General features: G+C 41.7%; 1 protein-coding gene across 4 annotated transcripts in view; it reads left to right on the forward strand.

Annotated features, from left to right (window-relative positions):
• Positions 1-18,179, forward strand: part of PLXNB2 (plexin B2) — a 254,236-nt gene that overhangs the window by 154,433 nt on the left and 81,624 nt on the right. The window lies entirely within an intron of this gene.

The following is an 18,179-nucleotide window of genomic DNA, read 5'->3' on the forward strand; positions in this document are numbered from 1 at the left end:
TGGGAATGAAAAGTGGATTGGGAAGGCTATCAGAAACAAGGAAGCGTCATTCAAAATGCAGCCCACCTGGAGTCCTGTGTCCAGCTCTGGGGTTCCCAGTATAGAAGTGTATGGACCTGTTAGAGCAGGTCCAGAGGAAGGCCACAAAGATGGTCAGAGGACTGGAACACCTCTCCTAAGAAGAAAGGCTGAAAGTTGGGATTGTTCAGCCTGGAGAAAGCTCTGGGGAGATGTTAGTGTGGCTTCTCAGTATATAAAGGGGGGTTATAAAAAAGATGGAGAAAGACTTTTGTTAGGGCCTGTAGTGGCAGGACAAGGGGCACTGGTTAAAGAGGTTATGTTTAGACTGGACAAATGAAGAAATTCTTTTTCTGTTAGAGTAGTGAGACACTGGAACAGGTTGCCAAGAAAAGTGGATGTCCCATCCCTGGGAGCGTGCTAAGTCAGATTGGACGGGGATTTGAGCAACTTAGTCTAGTGAACGATACCCCTGCTTATGGGAAGGGGCTGGACTAGATTAGGTGATCTTTGAAGGTTCCTTCCAACCCAAACCATTCCATGATTCTCTAAATCTGGTGTCCTGTCCAAATAAAGATAATTAGAAGGGATTTTTAACTCCAGCAGGTTGAATATAAAAGTTTCAATGCAAGTAGGCAGGCTAAAAACACTTGAAGAATGACTTACCAGAGCAGGCTAAACTAATACTCGGACCTATGATACTATGACCTCCTTCAGACATGCCAGGAACAAAAAGCTCAGTGTAGGGCCAACTGGTGGCTGAGATTTGAAAGGACGCTTAGAGAGGATGAGGCCCTTACAAATATTTCATTCATTCTTGCTGCATCCTGTTCGCTCTGGAAGAGGTCAGGGATTTTTCGTAATGAAGTCCTTTGGGTGGGTGGGATGGAGGAGTACTGGCACAGGCTGACTTGAGAACCTAAGCGGGAAATGACCATGTGGGAAATATCATGTTTATACAGAAAAAAGATGAGTTTAAATGCACAAAAAGGAAATGTCTTATTTCTACGTTACCTCTCACTATGATTGTATTATTTGCCATCCTCTTTCTTCTTTCTCTGCCTTCCATTGAAAAAAAAACCCAACCCCCAGAAAAGCACCCCTGGCAAATAAGTCAGGGACAGTGAAAACAAATCCTTCCATAAGAAATGGGATTTGTCAACTCCCCAGGATGAAAGGAAAAAAGATGATGTGAAAGTAGCAGCACAGTCCTGATTCCATATTTACCTATTCTAGGGTAAATAGGGTCTAGTTAAGATGTAGATGATTAGGTCTAAAAAGGAGTGTGTTAGAAAGCCATTTATTTCCAAACATCTTTTTGAAAGAAGCAGTCTTGCCCAAGACCTCACCACTGTCACCCACTGTGGTTTAAAGCAAGCACCATACACTTGGATGCTTCGTTGCTGGATGCAGTACAGCGCAAAGCTCTTGAAAGCTTCCAGTCATTAAACTTTGCTAAACTGCATTAAGCTTTTTTCAAAGAATGGTACTTGTGCTTCAGGGAGCTGGCAACCATCCAGCCCTAATAATTACCTTCTGCCTTATCTAAATTGCTCTGTTTATTTAATTGGACAAGGTCATATGTCAAAAGATGGTGGGCAGGGTTGGGGACGGTAGGACAATAGGTACTGTGTCACCCAACTCATTCAGGGCTGGGTGAAGCAAGTCCTATGAGCAGATCATAGTGATTTTCTGCAAATCACTCTGAAGCTTGCAAAGCACTTCATAAATCAAATAGAAGTTCCAGTAAGTTTAAACGAAGTGTTTTTAATAAAAGTGCTGATCCCTGTCAGGCTTCCTAGACAACTGTGGGAGTCGTATATGAGTATTGTTACAGTACTCCAGAACACATGAAAGAGAGAGGCCTGGTTTGTGCTAGAAATGAAGAAGTTTCTCCATACGCACCTACCACAGGTTTATGGCCATCCTGTACTGATGCAGTGCTGGAGGGGATAAGGCCCACTGATTCTTCTAGACAAAGGTTGGCTCTTCCTAGTGGATTTTTTTTTTTCCCTGTCACAGTGCTGCTTAAAGGCTAACACAAACCTTAATAAAATGTTATATATGTGTCATCATTACAATACTCAGTGCACCTCCTCAGGCTCTGTTAACTGTGCTTGCTGTCTGGGAAAGACTGGCGATATGGCTCTTGGGTTGAGACTCTGGTGTTTCATGTCCCTGGTACAGTGAAGTTGGCTGTTTAACACAAAGTGTGGCAGACTGCTTTGTCAGCGGTTCTTGGACTTCCTAGACTGGAAGGATATGAGAAAGACATTACAAGCTGAGGAACTTTTTCAAATAAGCAAACAGTGGTCCTGCTGAGCAGAGCTATTTTTGAGGGGGGGAGCTGTTTGTTTAATCACCTAATGGAGCTGGTGCATTTTTTCCAGATGTACTCAGATCAAGCAGTGACCTCTGAAATCAGTGGTGTAGATGTCTTGTGTTGTTGTCTTTTGTGTATGGAGACAGGAACCCATCCCCTCCCCTGGCTCTTCCTGTGGCAGTGAGCAGGCTTTACATACTAGTGACATGAGCAAGGTGACCTTGCTTTGCTCTTTGAATTATAACCTCCTCAGTTTGAACACTTGCAGGGCTTTAATATTAAACCACTGCCTCTCTTGCTGAAGGCATAGTGCAGTGGGTGCAAAGACAGTTTAAATCCACTGCCAGAAAGTAAGAGAGACTTCATTAATGTCTGGAGTATTTGAATCCCATCAGGGTTACTCTCTTTAGCATCAGGGATCAATTATTTCAGTGCAATAACAAATACACCCAACACAAGCCATTCTTATCCCCATTCCACACTGCAGGCAGTTTCCCTATAGCTGCGTCTTCTGGGTGGCTGTACTAGGGGGGAGAGACCTCCCAGAGTCCAGAGGTTTTCAAGAGAGTTGAAAAGTAAATTACTTCATCTCACCATGTTCTTGTTCCATTCTTTTCTGCAAATCTTTGTGCCCTATTAATGCTTTTACTTTTCAAAGGCTCATCTGAATTCCCAAGTTGGTTTAACGTTACTGAATGATTATATCACTTTAGCTGAATACTCTTATTTGACATAAGCCTAACTATGTCTAAATAAATAGTTATACTCAGACTAAACAAATCAAAATTTTCAGTATTGACTTAAAAGTATTTAAGTGCCTTATTTCATAACTTCATTTAAAAAGCAAATGAGAGAAATAAGTATAGACAAAGCTGAAACCTAAATAAATGTGCTCATTTAACTATGTACTCCTGCAAGCTGCTAGATATCACACCATAGGAAAAGCAGTGCAAATCGATGAGTGCTGGGGCTAAAAATGTTTTGTCTCTTTTCTCTAAAGGCAGTTTAATACTTTCACTAAAATCGGTGGGTTTGATTGTATGAGAATTTCCTGGCATTTTGGTGACAGAGGGTGCTTTCAAACTTCAAGTTAGCAGGGAGAATAGGCTGACCGGGCACATACTGGGCAATGTGGACTAATCTGCATGACAGTTTCCCTGCTGCACAACCATGATTCTTTCTAAATGCATGGGAGCAGTAAGTGCTCTTCCTTACCACTTCTTAATGACTTTGTATGGTTAGGCCTGAAACCAGCAGTGTGTTGTAAAAACCCCTTGTTTTGCCTGCATGGGAATCCTGCCCACCATGTTACTGTGAAGCTAACGTGGTGGTGGCAGAATCCTGGCTCCATTTTCCTCCCCATGAGGTAGCAGAGCTGGAGGTGGTGGACTTTAGACCTTCCGTTAGTTACTGTGGGCAGGGACCAGCCAAAGGGCAGTGACTGTCCATCACAGACACTCCGGTTTGAAAAGTATGTGGAGAAACACATTTCTGTCTGAAATGCCTATGAATTTTCTGCCCGAAGATGTTTACCCAACGCTTTCAGGAAAGTTTAATACCATGGCTAATTTTAGCAATCTACTGACACTGTCTGGGTGCTTGTTTTGTTTTCTTGAATCTTGCCATGAGAGAAGTTCTCATTTTTGTAATGTTTTTCACCCGTGTGCCATACGTCCTTTGCAAAGGAATAAAAAGACTGTACTCCAGTGTTGTAGCCTGGAGACTGAAGCATTTTCAACTTGCTCAGCTTCATGGTGAAGAAGCCTTCTTGCTCGAGACCCTTGTCCAGTGTGATTTGATCTTTTGGCACCAAGCCTTTTCTTGTGCCACCTTTCTTTGAATCAATATTAAGGATTCACTTGCGAGTCATGTTCCCTATATCAAATTGCAGTGCAGTCAGCCTGAGTGAACTCCAGCTTTTTACAGATGCTGATACAGAACTAATTCAGAGTTCAAGATGCTGTTACTTGAATTCTCAGAGCAAGCAGTCACAGATTTCAGAGATACTTGAAGAATGATCTTCATCATCTCAGACATCTTCCTATTTCAGTATTTTAATAATTAATTTTTAGATATCTGTCAGTTAAAATTCATGCTTGCTTTTCTCCCATCAAACAAATGGAAAATAACAAGTTTGAGTGTCCTATTGGCTTTCGGTTGTATCACCGTTCAAGTCCTATAGAAAGCTAGTGAGAGAAGTCTGTGCTCAGATACACATTTGCAACTCCTGCTGTTTTCTGTGGGAGATGGTGTGTAGTTATTTGACGGTAGGTTGTATTAATGAATTTTTGCATTTGCAAAGCATCATAGGGTACAGAAGTCATTCATGTCTCAGAGTGAAGCTTCCTCTGATGTGAATCCACAGACTTTGTACACCTGCAGCAAAAATCTATTGGAAATTTGTCTTTTGTTGAGGACCCACTCATAATGCGATTTCCAGATGTTGAAATGGGATTTCTGGCCTCTGGGACTGATTTCCAGCTTTGTTTTGGAAGGGCTAACTCTTCCACAGAGGAGTTTCCAATGCTTCAAAGCCTTCCTGTGCCCAGCAGGTTCTAGCCTTGCATGTTTAACAAACCTCCATGGTTATCCTACTGTAATAGGCTCAATGATAGGCATATTTAAAGCTTGGAGATACCACATTCTGATGGCAGTCATAAATGCACAGTATATTACCATCTGAATGTCTTTAGAAATTCACATCGGAAAGATGAAGCCAAGGGGTAGGAATTGTTAAGTCTTGTGCTGGTATTCTGTCATGGCTACAGATTGCTGGCATATCACATCCAGGGTATGAAGCATGAATGGGCAAATATCTCTCTACTGTGATGTGTCTGATAAGACTTTGCAAGCATTATACATTTCCACTAATTGGGTGCCGTTACTACCTGACGCATAGGTCATTGCTTCTAGTTAATTAAGAGCCAAGAAGGTATTTAGTACTTCACAAGATGCAGATGAAGATAGATGTCTGCTTGGGAAATGAAAATGTACCAGTTTGAGGGTTTTATATAAAACCAGATCAACTTTACAAATCTGGTATCTAGACAGATCCTAATAAACCTGATGAAAATTAGTGAAATTAGATTAGCTCAAAGCTAACAAAATGTGATAGGAATGTTCAAAATTGTCAGCAAAAATGCTTTCAGGCAGAAGAATTAGCATGAAAAATATTTTTACAAGGATTAGAGAGAATATTTTACAGGGTAAACTAGCCCATAAAAATGTTCCTTTTTACTTGAGTTTATAGAAGGACTTCTCTCATGAAATATGCAGCCCGAACAAAAACTTGCAGTCTTTGGCTATTGCAGTAGTAGTTTGTTCTTTCCTTTATGTACCATATGCAGAATCAGAAGTGCTCCTGAAACAACTGAGCTGTGCAGTCTGGTTACTTGGAAGTAAGGCTACCCAAATGAATGCTTCAGAATATACATATATAAAATACTGTACTTCTGAGTGTCCTTCAGTTGTTTGCAGGGGAATGCAGATTCTGTTTTCAATGACATCATGCTTTGTGGCATATTTCCTATTATCCATACGCATCAGCACTATAACCTTTATGTCTTAATGTACCCCTACACATTTTCAGCTTATTTGCTTTCAGTTAAAAGTGCTTATGCATGGTGATCATGTTCAAAGACTTTACTAGATATATATTGTCCTGTAGAAAGTGTTCAGGTTTGAATTTAGAGTTTATCTAGTGGACAGAATTTCTAAATACATTGAGTGGCCTCTGTAAATTCAAATTTGAAATATATATGCCCAAGTATGCTTCATACAAAGCAAGCATTGTAAAATGTGCTTGGATTAGACCTTTTAACCACATCAGTGGGTGCCATAAAAAAAGCATTTAGCTTAAGAGCTCAGAAGATGCGTGAAGAAGGCTGCCCAACAGAAGCCTTTGGAGGCTGCTTGAATAATTAGGATTGTGGGATTAAACTGGTCATGCAAGGAGGAGGATATACACTGCTCTCTATTCACCTCGTATAATATAGCTGGCCTTTATTGGCTGTACTAACTCATGTGTCCAAATGCTCTTACCAGTGAGAAAAATGTTACGAACAGCTGCCAAGCAGCCTTGCAGTAGCCTCTCTGCCGTATTACAAACAGACGGAAGAAACTCGTCTTGTTACAACCAGAATTCTACCGTGCTCTGCAGCAACAGAGGCTGCAACACTGGGGAGCAGGTGACCTCAGTCTTGTCACTAGGACCAGACCTGGAATTTTATGTCAGGTCTGTGGGAAGCCAGTAGAGTTGGTGGAGACGTCTTTTCCATTTGTTGACGTTGACCGTTGCACAGGGCACACTTTCGTGTTTATTCAAACATCAAAACGAAATGGGGCCAGGAAATGGGGTTGCCATGAGCAGGACTGTGTGTGAAGCAAACATTGTGCCCAACTTGTCCTGCAGCCTCTCTGGTAAGAAAGTAGTAAGAATTTGCATGACTTAACTCGTGGGTTTGCCCCTTGTAGTGTGCTTTTTCATAGGGATGCCTTGGCAGCACTTATTTAAGTAACAAGTTAGAGACACGCTGCGCTGCCAGAAGCATGACAAATGCCACTCCTTTAGTTGAGCGTGGTTAACCCAGCTCATCAATCAAGGACAGAGAGGGTTTAGAGTTACCAACTCTTAGGAAGAGTCAACTCTTAGTGTTAGGAAACTGAAACCAGATGCTCTATTTACAGTGCAAACAGTTGTGTGTGTGTCCTTTTTTTTTTTTTTCTTTAAAGATACATTTCTAAGTCTTGTAGTTGTTTCAGGTTAAAATACTATTTGAGAATAGTTTGATTGCAAAATCAGCAGCCAGATAAATAAATAGCTCAAAAATGTGATTTGTTACTGATAGAAGTGGAAGGGCAGGTCTGCTTGTCTGTAGCTATTTCCTTCCATGCATCTCAAATTGCATACTCTGATCTTTAAGAGCACAACTTGTGGTTCTTGAAAGCCTTTGAGGAGACAGGAGAAAATTGTAAATCTTGGACCAGTAACTATAGGGACAAATTCTGGGACTCAGGCCTGTGGTTTTCTTCAGGACAGAGAGGAAGAGATCATATGTGTATGTGCACTTACTGGGCAGCAGCATTTCCAAGTCAAAACTGCACCCAGCGTAGGGGAGCCCTATCCAGTACTTAGAGGGGGTTTAAAAGAAAGATGGAGAGACACTTTTCAGCAGGGCTTGCAGTGACAGGACAAGAAGCAAGGGTTTTAAACTGAAAGAGGTTAGGCTTAGATTGGACATAAGAAAGAAATTCTTCCCTGTGAGGGTGGTGAGGCACTGGCACAGGGTGCCCAGAGAAGCTGTGGCTGCCCCATCCCCGACAATGTTCAAGGCCAGGTTGGATGGCACTTTGAGCAACCTGGTGTAGTGGAAGGTGTCCCTGCCCATGGCAGGAGAGTTGGAACTGGGTGATCTTTAAGGTCCCTTCCAGCCCAAACTATTCTATGTGTCTGCAAGTTTATGCATCACCTAAATCCTGTCAGAGCTCTCAACACAGGCCATGAAGAGCTCCTGGTCTGGTTGACATGTTCAGTTGGTGTGGGTCCTGAACCCACCTGTGCATTGGCCGGTTTTACTCACATCTGTTCTGTGTGCGTTAGAGCAGGTCTGTGGAGGAGGTAGCATTTTGTTCAGCATGGCTGAGGACTTGTAATTGTAAAGGAGGGAACTCTGTTTTGGAGGGACTGGTGTGAAATAGCCAGTAAAATATTTTCATCACACATGCTCCTTTTTTGAAATAAAGTGCTCCTGGAGATTAAATAGAGTTGGGCAGTTTTGAAGCTAGGAAAACAGGTTTTATGACTGTGTTATGCATCCATAAAAAGGGGATTTTATAATACTTTTGCTGACAGACTCTTAAATAGACAGGCACAGGTAGGTGCTGCTGTCAGGCAAATTGCTGGTTAACTGATTATATAAATTTACTGTGGAATACAATGAATAGAAACACAGGAGTGTGCACAGTGTCTGTCTGGGCAGATTGGATCAGTGCTAGCTGGCGCTGCTCTGTTAGAGCCAGGGACACTCCATTCATTTAGATGAGCCTCATGTATTTATTTGAAAGAATGAAAAACAAAAACCCCAACCAAACAGGAAAAGGTAAACACAAGTCAAAATGCTGCAATTCTGCTTTGTCTTTTCTCGCCTGCGGCAGCCAAAAGCCATAATGGATAAATGAATAAGTGCAATCAAATGTGACTTGGTAACACACAGCCTGTTCTATATTTATTTGTATCTCTGGTGCTTAACCCTTTACACTACCTATGGTATTTATTTTAGCAGGTTCAGTTTCCTGCAAGGCGTCTTTCTTACAGATTCTGTTTCACTCATCTCCCCATTACCTTAAAAACCACTCCAAATATTTGCCACATGCCCTTTCTTGCTCCATTTCTCTTCTGCTTCTCCAGGCTCTATCTGTCCTGTTGTCATGTGTCTCCCCATCTTCTTCCCGCTCCCTTCTCAGCTGCAGGAGTTATCTCTCTATGAACAGAAACAGCCACCCCAGTTGGTTGTTTCTTCTGTGCTGCTTCACCTGTACCATGTACTCCTTTCTCTTCTCGGCTTTCTGTGGCAGGACACCAGTTCACCCAGTACCATCTCTTCTGGACATACCTTCTCTCCTCCTCCCCAGGCTGCAGTGAACACTGAGTATGTCAAATCAGCAGATGCCACGAAGTTAGGTATGTCTTGCTGTATTTTTCTTTCTTCTGAAAAAGCAGGAGGAAACAAAAGGAGAGGAAAAAGCAGTCGAGTAACAAAAGGTATTTCTAGATAAGGTTTGAAGAGAGGTAGGAAGTCAATGAGGCAGTGAGTATGTCTGAGCTGCCCACAGAGGTCTGAAAAATCACCTGAGGTTCTTGCTCTCTTTTTTTTCCCTTTTCCATTCTACATTCTGCTTTGTCATCAGAGACTCTCCATGAGAGTATTCAAGCTGTAGTAGCAGCAGCCTCAGGAGAAGAAACTTGGAGGCTGTGCCTGAGAAAAAAAGAAAAGAAGAAGGTAGGGGGAGGAGGAACTGTAAGAAGATGTGAAAAGATGTGTAAGGGAGAAAAAATAACGGGGCTTTTTAAAACTCATGAATGTTAATTTGAAGGGCAGAGAGAAAAAGAACCCACACACGCTTGAATCTCAGAGCAATCAAAATGAGCACCACCACCATGGACATTCAAATGATCCAAACTAACGTTTAAAGAATTTCAAGAAAGATGAACCAGGCAAACCCCTGTAATTTACCTCCAGCAGCAGAAGCCAGGAAAATTCTCCATTCCTCAGCTATGTGTTTCTTGGCTCCCAACATTCAATAATTTTCCATTTCAAGAATTTTCCCCGTCCTCTTCTGCCTTTCTCTTTGTGGCTTGCATTATCAGCTGCCTAAGCACAAAACATATCATAGTATTCCATTTAGTGTGATTGACATCTTCCGATTTTCACAGAGCTTCTGTCTCACTTCTCAGAAGTTCTGGATAGATCACTGGCACAGCCAGATATCTACATTAAAATAAAGAACACAGGAATCCATTAAGCCCAAATGGGAAAACAAAATCAGGAGAAATGGAAGAATAAGAAGAAAGAATGATGATGAGGTAGGGAATCACAGAGCAAACACTACCAAGTGAGAGGTAGACTTAGAGGGAAGTGATGCTGCTGTCAGAGCTTTCTGAATACTTGCCATATTTGCATTTCATTGGTTTGTGTTTCAAAATTGATTTATCCCACTGGTTTATGGCATAGATTTCATACAGTGTTATCATTGCAGCTTATACATGATTCTTCTATTAAGCCCTATAATATTATAATGTAACAGAAGGAAAAAATTCTGGCTCTGCCTCACACCCAGGTGCTGCTTAGCTTTCAAGGTCTGTGTGCTGTCCTGTACAGCTGTATCACAGCAAGGAAATCCCCGGCAGTTTCCAGCCCTCCTCTCACGGCACTCAGCTAAGGAAGGGGTACGTGAAGGTTGGAACTGCTTCTGGAGTGGGCTGGGGCTGCCGCAAAAGGCTGCGGATGTGTTGGACATCTGGAGCGTGGTTTGGTGCTTCTGTTCTGAGGGTGGGATGGATCGCCTGCCTGTGACCTCTCGAGTCCCACTTGTGCAATTGGTAGGGAAAGTAAAGCTTCACACATGCTCAAGATGTCCTTTTGATCTGATTATTTTTTGTGTTTGTGATTAATGGTTAATTACGAGGGAGAACTGGTTCTGGCAAGGAAAGGGCCAGAATAGTTTGCGTTTGTTTCCACATGGTTATGCTCAGATTCCCCCACACTGGAAAAAAATTCCGCCTCCTTTCTTGTTACTTCCAGGGGAAGTCCGAAACCAGTCCTTGAAGATGACCTTAGCACTGAAAACAAGCAGTTCATTGTTGTAGCATGGAGCTGGTGACACAGAGTCCTTTTACTATCAGTATAAATGCATTTTTTTCCTTGTGCTGTGATACACTTATTAGTGCAGGGAAAGCCAGCGAATTAAAGCTATCCTAACTCCTTGGGTTTTCCTCCTCATGCTCCAGAATCATTCTCTTTTTCTGCAGGTCCCCCAGCTGAAAGGAAACAAACCAGTTTTCCTGAGTTGAAAACGGGTAGAATAAGCCAGGGCGTGAGTGGGGCACCCCCACTATCTGCTGTGGCTGCCTTGCATGGTGGTTGCTGCAGGGAGCCATCCCCCCACAAAGCTTGGGCAGCTCAGACCTTACAGCAGGTGTTTACACTTCGGGCCAGATTAGATTTGGTCATTTGAAGGGTCAGGTGGCACAGAAGTATCTGTAAAAGTCTTTGGGAGTGTCTGGAGGGGCCTGTGGTCCTGTGCCAACAGCAGATTGATGCAGCTGGAAGTTGATCCATAGGGCATCACTGGGCTTAGTGCTCAATGAGCTTGGAAAAAAAATAAAACCCCAGCTTTTTGTTAGTTAGGAAACTGTATGGTTTAACAAAACCACGAAGTGGGTCAAAGAAGAGATTCTGTGGGTTCAGATTCCTGTAGAGTCAACTGCTTGCTGTTAAACACGTTACTCAGCTGCTTTTTCTTGCAGATCAACTACATCTTTGTAACACTGAGAAAACAAGGCCTCATTAAAATGGGTGCTTCATTTCTACTGAGGGAATGCAGAAAAGATGAAGGGATGAATGTAGAAGCCCAAACCAAACAGGAGGTGTGGTCCAGGAAGGCAGGAATGCAGGTCTGCTTCTGTGGCATTTCTCTTCTCTGTTTGTGCTCCTCCCTGCATCAGTGGGGCTGATGCAACCCTCTTGTTTGAGATGATAATATCAATGCTTGTCTTCGTAACAAAAAATACAATGATAAAAATTAGGATTTGAAGAGACCTTTCTGGCATAAGCAGCTGTGGCTCAGAGTGGTTTATACTCTGCAATTGCTGGTAGCTAATGCTGTGGAATGAGATCTTTCCACAGCAGCTGTTTTTATTGACGTTTTTAAGCTACTTGGCACTGCAGATTCTTTCAGGTACTTTCACTTCAGAGAATTTTTGTCTTGTTTCCTAAGAGCAGCAAAACCTCACCCTTGGACTAAGGCAGAACCCATGGTGTAAAAGATTTTCAAAATCAAAATGCTGCCAGGTCTGGCTGCAGTAAACCTGGGAATTCATTACAGTTCAGCTTGTGTAGCATGGCTCTGCTTCTAAGTGCGTATAAATCTGCAAAGTACCTTTTTGTTTACCTGCTGATGTTGCACAGACAGCACTTTATTGGAAATCCTTGAATGCAATCACAAAATATGTAAGTATGCATTTTCTGAGTCTCATTACCTGTTGTTAATGCTCTTTTGAGTGACTCCTAGTTGAAAAATTAAGACTCATGTTGCTCCCTCTTCTTCTGAATTTGGATCTGGATCAGAATATTAAATACATTGGAGTTCTGATGTGCACAGATGAAAGGTTTTGATTCAGCCTACCAATAGTGTTATTAATTTAGTTTGAAGCTAATGACACAATTATTACTGCAAATTCTGAATTTGCTAGCTGTTTGCCTCACTTTAAACTTTTGACTCAACCCTCGCCATTTTGCACCAAGTTCATGAGAGTCCTTGGCGTGGAGATGCCGGTGGATACAGGTCCTGCCAGGAACGGCAGCTTAGCTCCTCAGCTGTTAATTTAGTTGCAATGCCTGGAGAAATCTTTTCCATTGTGGGACAGGAGAGCTTTTCCGTTTGGGTTGCTGGCCCATTTATTTGTGGCAGTACTGTTTCAGTGTAGTTGCCAGAGATATAGCTGGATGAGATCCGCTGTTTAATCCCCTCCTTACTTACTTGGTAACTGTGGGACACGAGCAAGGTTTGGTGATCTTTGGTAAATGACTGGTGACATGGATTCTCAAAACTCAGCATCTGCCTTTGTGGGAAGCTTGATGGGTATGACCTTGGAAGTAAAGGTCAAGTAAAGTCCTTAAAAGTCTCTTTGGGTGGCCTTGCTCTTGCAGCACTGCCTCATCCTTTTAAATGTGCCCCTTTGCCCTTGGGCTCCCAGCTAGCCAGGTGGTAGGAAGCCTCAGTGTCTACTTGAGTTAACGGGCTCGCTCAGGGAGTGAGTTATCTGAGCTCTTTTTGCTGCTGATACCTCAGATCTTCTGAAAGACGAGAGTCTCCAGAGTGGTGTAAGAATCTTCTTGCCCATGCCTCTTTCCCAGGGGAACAGTCCAGTGCATGCTCTTGTCTCCCAGCCACCACTGGCCTCTGCTGATGTTGGAGGCGTGAGAGATAGATTTACTCCTCTTTGGAGCAGCTCATTCTTAGCAAACGAAACCATGGTACTGGTGTATTGCATTTGTGTAGCTGGAGGCAGGGAGAAAGTAGAGAAAATAGGGAATAAAGTTGAGCTCAGAAAGGAGGGATGAAGGAAAGGCATTTTAAGATTCAGGTTTTATTTCTCATTACCCTACTCTGATTTGGTTGGTAATAAATTAAACTAATTTCCCATGTTGAGCCTGTTTTGCCCATGACAGTAAAGGGTGAGTGATCTACCCCTGTCCTTATCTCAACCCACGAGCTTTTCTTTGTGTTTTTCTCCCCCTGTCTAGCTGAGGAAGACAGTGATCGGGTAGCGGTGGAGGACACCTGACATCCAGCCAGAGTCAACCCACTATAGCTGGCTCTTGCTGTATGAAACCATGGTATAGGAAACCCTGGTTTTCAGTAACCTGAATTTGTGGTTTCGTGTATCTTCTATTTGTTTTACTTAGGGACTGCAGAGAAAACACCTGCAGAATGCACAGGGACTGAGGGAGTAGCAGTCATTATTTCCTTAATTTGCAACCAGTTCTTGTAAAAGAAGATCCATATCAATATGACTATTACACATATTAAAAAAGAAATTTATATTATTGCCAATTAATTAAAAAATAAGAAAAACAATTGAGAATGTGTCTTGTGAAAGCAAGCAAAATTTTTGTCTTCCACATCTGGAGTAGAATCAGTATTTGTCCATTTTTTTGCCACTTTTCCAACAGTTTGACCAGATGGAATGGTTTGTCCCGTACAAAGATGCGCTATGTCTTAGCAAATTGTGTTTCTAGGAGCAGCAAAAGGGAAGGAAAATTACTTCTTTTCTGATTGAGCAGTGCAGGCTATCACAGCTTCCAGAGGAATGGGTATTGGTTTTTTTAGTCTCCACAAAGTGACCTCCCACAGCTCACTGGCCCACAGATCCCACCTGCTAACAGCAAACCAGCACAGCTAAAGGGATGGACACCCATCACAGTGATCGCGGTGCTTGGTGCTTCTACTAAACCAATTTTGGACATATGGCATAGTCTGCAGAGAGCTGTTCTCTCTCCAAAGCATTTCCAGCATGTAGCCATGCTCTTAGGAAACTAACTTGAATCCTGCAGAGTGTTTTTCCAAGTTATCTCTTTCTTGAACCAGTAAGCTAAATTGTTCATTGGTTTTAGGAAATAGTAATAAAAGCTGCAGCTGGGGAGGAAAGGGCTCACGTTTACCTACAGTTCTCACAGAAGTAGAAGATTGGAAATCCAAAAGGTTTCTGTTCTGAATTCCTTTGAGCTTAAAAATGAAAGCTGAATTATTTCTGACTTGTGGGAAACCTATCAGAAGCTATCAGTAAGAGCAAAAACCTATCAGTAACAGCAAAATTACTCAAAATGAGGTAGAAAATTCTTTCATTCCTCTTTCCACAAATATCTGTGCCATTTGGGTGCATTCTTTGGATTTTTATCTTTTCTAAGTTGCAGGGTTTCAGTCTTCTTACCATTTTTTTCCAGTTTAAAGGTCTTTTGTATCTTTTGGCATCTCCCTGATGAAGGGAGAGCCACAGTTCTCTGCGTCACTTACTGTTAAAGTGTATCAGTATCTGCCTCTCTTGGCAAAAGTGTTGTCTCTAGATCCAGAATTTCAAGTAATAAAACTTTGTCTGGATGAGATGAGGTAACTTAGTTAGTTAGTCATCTGGATGAGATGAGTTTAACTCAGTATATATATATGGTTTGTGAAGAACAGCTCTGCAAAAACACCACTGGACCTAAACTGGTAAGATTATTCCTTCACTGAAGACCTTCTTGTCCATCATTTTGGGGATAACACTTGTTTTAAATCGCAGCTATTCCAACACACACATTTTTATAAGTTTTTTATGCTTTAGGACTGTGTTTATTATTACTGCCCTCCTTCTAGGATACTCTTCAAAATCACATTCAGTTGTGTTTAAGGTATACCATAGAAATATAGAATCCTTTACATTGGAAGAGACCTTTAAGATGATTGAGTCCAACTGTTAACCTAAGGCTACCAGGTCCACCACTAAACCATGTTTCTTAAGTGCACATCTACACATCTTTTAGATACCTCCAGGGATGGTGACTCCACCAGTTCCCTGGGCAGCTTGTTCCAATGCTTGAAAACCCTTTTGGTGAAGAAATGTTTCCTAACAGCCACTCTAAAGCTCTGCTGGTGCATCTTGAAGCCATTTGCTCTTGTCCTGTCACTTGTTACTTGAGAAAGGAGATAAGAATCAGAAGAAATCAGAAGAGGAGTATGTTTTAAGATGGTGAAAGGGATCAAGAAGGCGATGACGAAAAAGGGAGGAATCAAAAAAGAAAATTACTTTGCAATTCAGGTAATCTTGATGTGATTCTAATTATATCAGGGGAGCAAGAGGCAGGATGAAGACAAGAGTTCGAGAGACAAAACAAATTGTGTCTTCTTTTATCCTGAGTCTGAGAAAGGGCTTAAAACTAAACTTAAACTGAGGCCAGAGGGTGTATGTCAGTTCTCAGGGAAAGGGCATGACTCTGAGTAAGCCACACAGACCCATGTGTATTTTAAAGTGTGTGATTAAGTCATTGGAATTCCATGTGTTGAACATCTTGGATTTCATGCTCCAGCCTGGGCTTCTTTCTCATTTTCACTTTTGTTTTCAGGACTTGTACATTTAAAACAGAAGTTTTTCCCTGGCAGGAAACTGTTCCTTGATGCATTTCTATAGCACCTAACTTAGTAGCACATCTGTGTTAATAGCAGTCCTGTTGTTCCTACCACATCAGCTGGTCATTGCAGGATTCCTCCAGCTGCTACTTTCCAGTTAAGATTGGGTGAGAATGACCTGTGGTTGTAGTGCACCTCATTCCGTTTTGTTTGCTTTTCCTTTCCTTAAGCCTAGTGTTTGAGAAGTGCATGGGAATTTGGTTCTGGATCTTTTTCATAGCGTATTTAAATTTTGTTTACTGTTTGCATTGGAGGGGGGGGGGGGGTGATGAAACTAATATGTTATATGGAGAATGAAGAATTGTTAACCTTGCATGGAGGTCTGAGATAATCTGATGGTGTTTGGCAGGATACTGTGGTGGCAGGAAGTTAATGCCAACAAGAAAGAGGAAAAAAAAGGAAGAAGGAAAGACAGAATTAATGGCAAATGCCTGTAGTTCTGAATAATTTAAGCCATAAATTTGATAAGTAAACAAGGCAGAAAATAGGAGGGAGGAAGCATTACCTATTTTTGTACAGAGGGATTAATTACTCCTTTAAGAGTCTGCTTTAAAGGTGCAAAATGTACTTTTTCTTACGTTCTGGCTCTGGCATGAGCCAGCAGCTCTTCATTCTGCCTGTGGGACAAAGGCAGGTGTATTGTAAGTGCAGCCTCTGTGTCCTAGGTGCCTCAAATGGACAAAATATGTTTCTAATCCACTGATGTAAATGGACATGAAGGTGAGCTGAATACAGAAATTGAGGTATAATAAATTACTGTTCATTCATTCAAGGCATATTTTATAAGTAAAGCTATTTATGGCCTTTTTTTTTAAACTGAGAATAGAGATTATAATAATCTGACAATAATTGCCTTGTGGGAAAAACTCTGCAATAGACAGTAGAATGGTAAAACTGTTATGAAACACTGCAGTAGTATGTCAAGCTGTTTATTTCATTGCAGATAACTGTAAGGGAAATTATTTGAAACTAGATGACATGCATTATGATATACAATTTAGCCACAGATGTGTAAACTGGGATCAAAGCTTGTTGGGAAAATTGAGGTCCTTGGGAGCAGGGAGAAAAGAGGAGTTTCTGACAGAAAATATCAGAATTCGTCTGGATTCCTTAAAGCAGGTCTAAGGTTATTGTAGAGAGGTCCGACACTTCACTACGTTGCAAGGCATGAGCTGAAGTCCGTGTGTCTGAAGAATGGGTCATAACTCTTAGCCTTTTCTTGGTCACTGTCATATGAGGTCAGCTATCATTCAAAAGTTGGGCTTGTGCTGCCAGTAATGTACTCTCTCTTCTCTGACCTCGTTTTAAAGTTACCTCCTTAGTTTTGTACATAAGAGCTTTAGCAAAACAGGATTGAAGTTAGCCTTTTATTTTGTCTTCATTACTATAGTGACTTACATTTACTAAGTTTTTTGGGTTTTAGAAGTTAGAATCACTCTGCTTTTAGAAAAAGAGTTCTCACTGTTGCACACACACTTTCTCTGTAGAGGAGCAAAATGCGGTCAATATTGGAGGGCAGGAGCTGTCTTTCTGCGTTGCTGGCAATGCTGGGGTCGTTTAGGGAGCCGGCAAATGGCTTGTGCTCACAAGTATCCTTCTCTCCCTGCTCAAGGTTTTGCAGCCTGGTTGTTGACGTTGAGCCTTAGTTATCCAGCATAAATGATGATTCACACAATTCTTTTTCACATCCCACCAGAGTCTATTACTGCTGCCAAAACAGAGGTTGTAGCTGACACAGGAGTATGGTTCCTTTCTGTCTCTTGTTTTGGCATTCTATGCTCTTCTCCTCCTCCTACAAGGCTTTTGCTGTTAGCTTACTTTGTTAAATGTTTCTCTTGGTTTTTTCAGTTGGTTCGTTTTTTGGGCTTTTTGGGTTCTTTACCCTTTCTATTCACAATTCCAGATATTTTCAGATTTATCTTGAGATTTCTTTTAAGTTTACAGGTGCTTTCCTCATCAGACTCCGGAGTCACATGGTTAACCTTGAAAATGAAAATACTGTGGATTGTATTTGGTTTTCAGTACTTCCTCCAAACAGTATTTATCTTTTTCCCCCTGAAATCGGTGTGTTCAAACATGCCACCTTCTGTTTCAGTTCTCAGAACTAAACACTTGCAGAAAACACTGACAAAATGTTCTGTGCTTAGGAAGCCAGTTGCAGCTTGCCTCCTAATTTAACTTTTCAGGTTAAAATTAGATCTCTTATTACAAGTTACAGAAGGTTTTGTCTCATTTCAAACAGCCAGGTGATCTGCTTGGGAAGTAAAAGCAAAGAACAAACCCAATAACAGAATCTTAATCCCATAAAGCTCCAAGTGATGTTCTTAAGGCAGATTTGAAACTAGGAAGTGTCAGTACTCTAGTGAATTGGAATGTTGGGCTGTAATGCATACCA

The sequence above is a fragment of the Lathamus discolor genome, chromosome 1, assembly GCF_037157495.1.
Source record: "Lathamus discolor isolate bLatDis1 chromosome 1, bLatDis1.hap1, whole genome shotgun sequence".
NCBI lineage: Eukaryota > Metazoa > Chordata > Aves > Psittaciformes > Psittacidae > Lathamus > Lathamus discolor.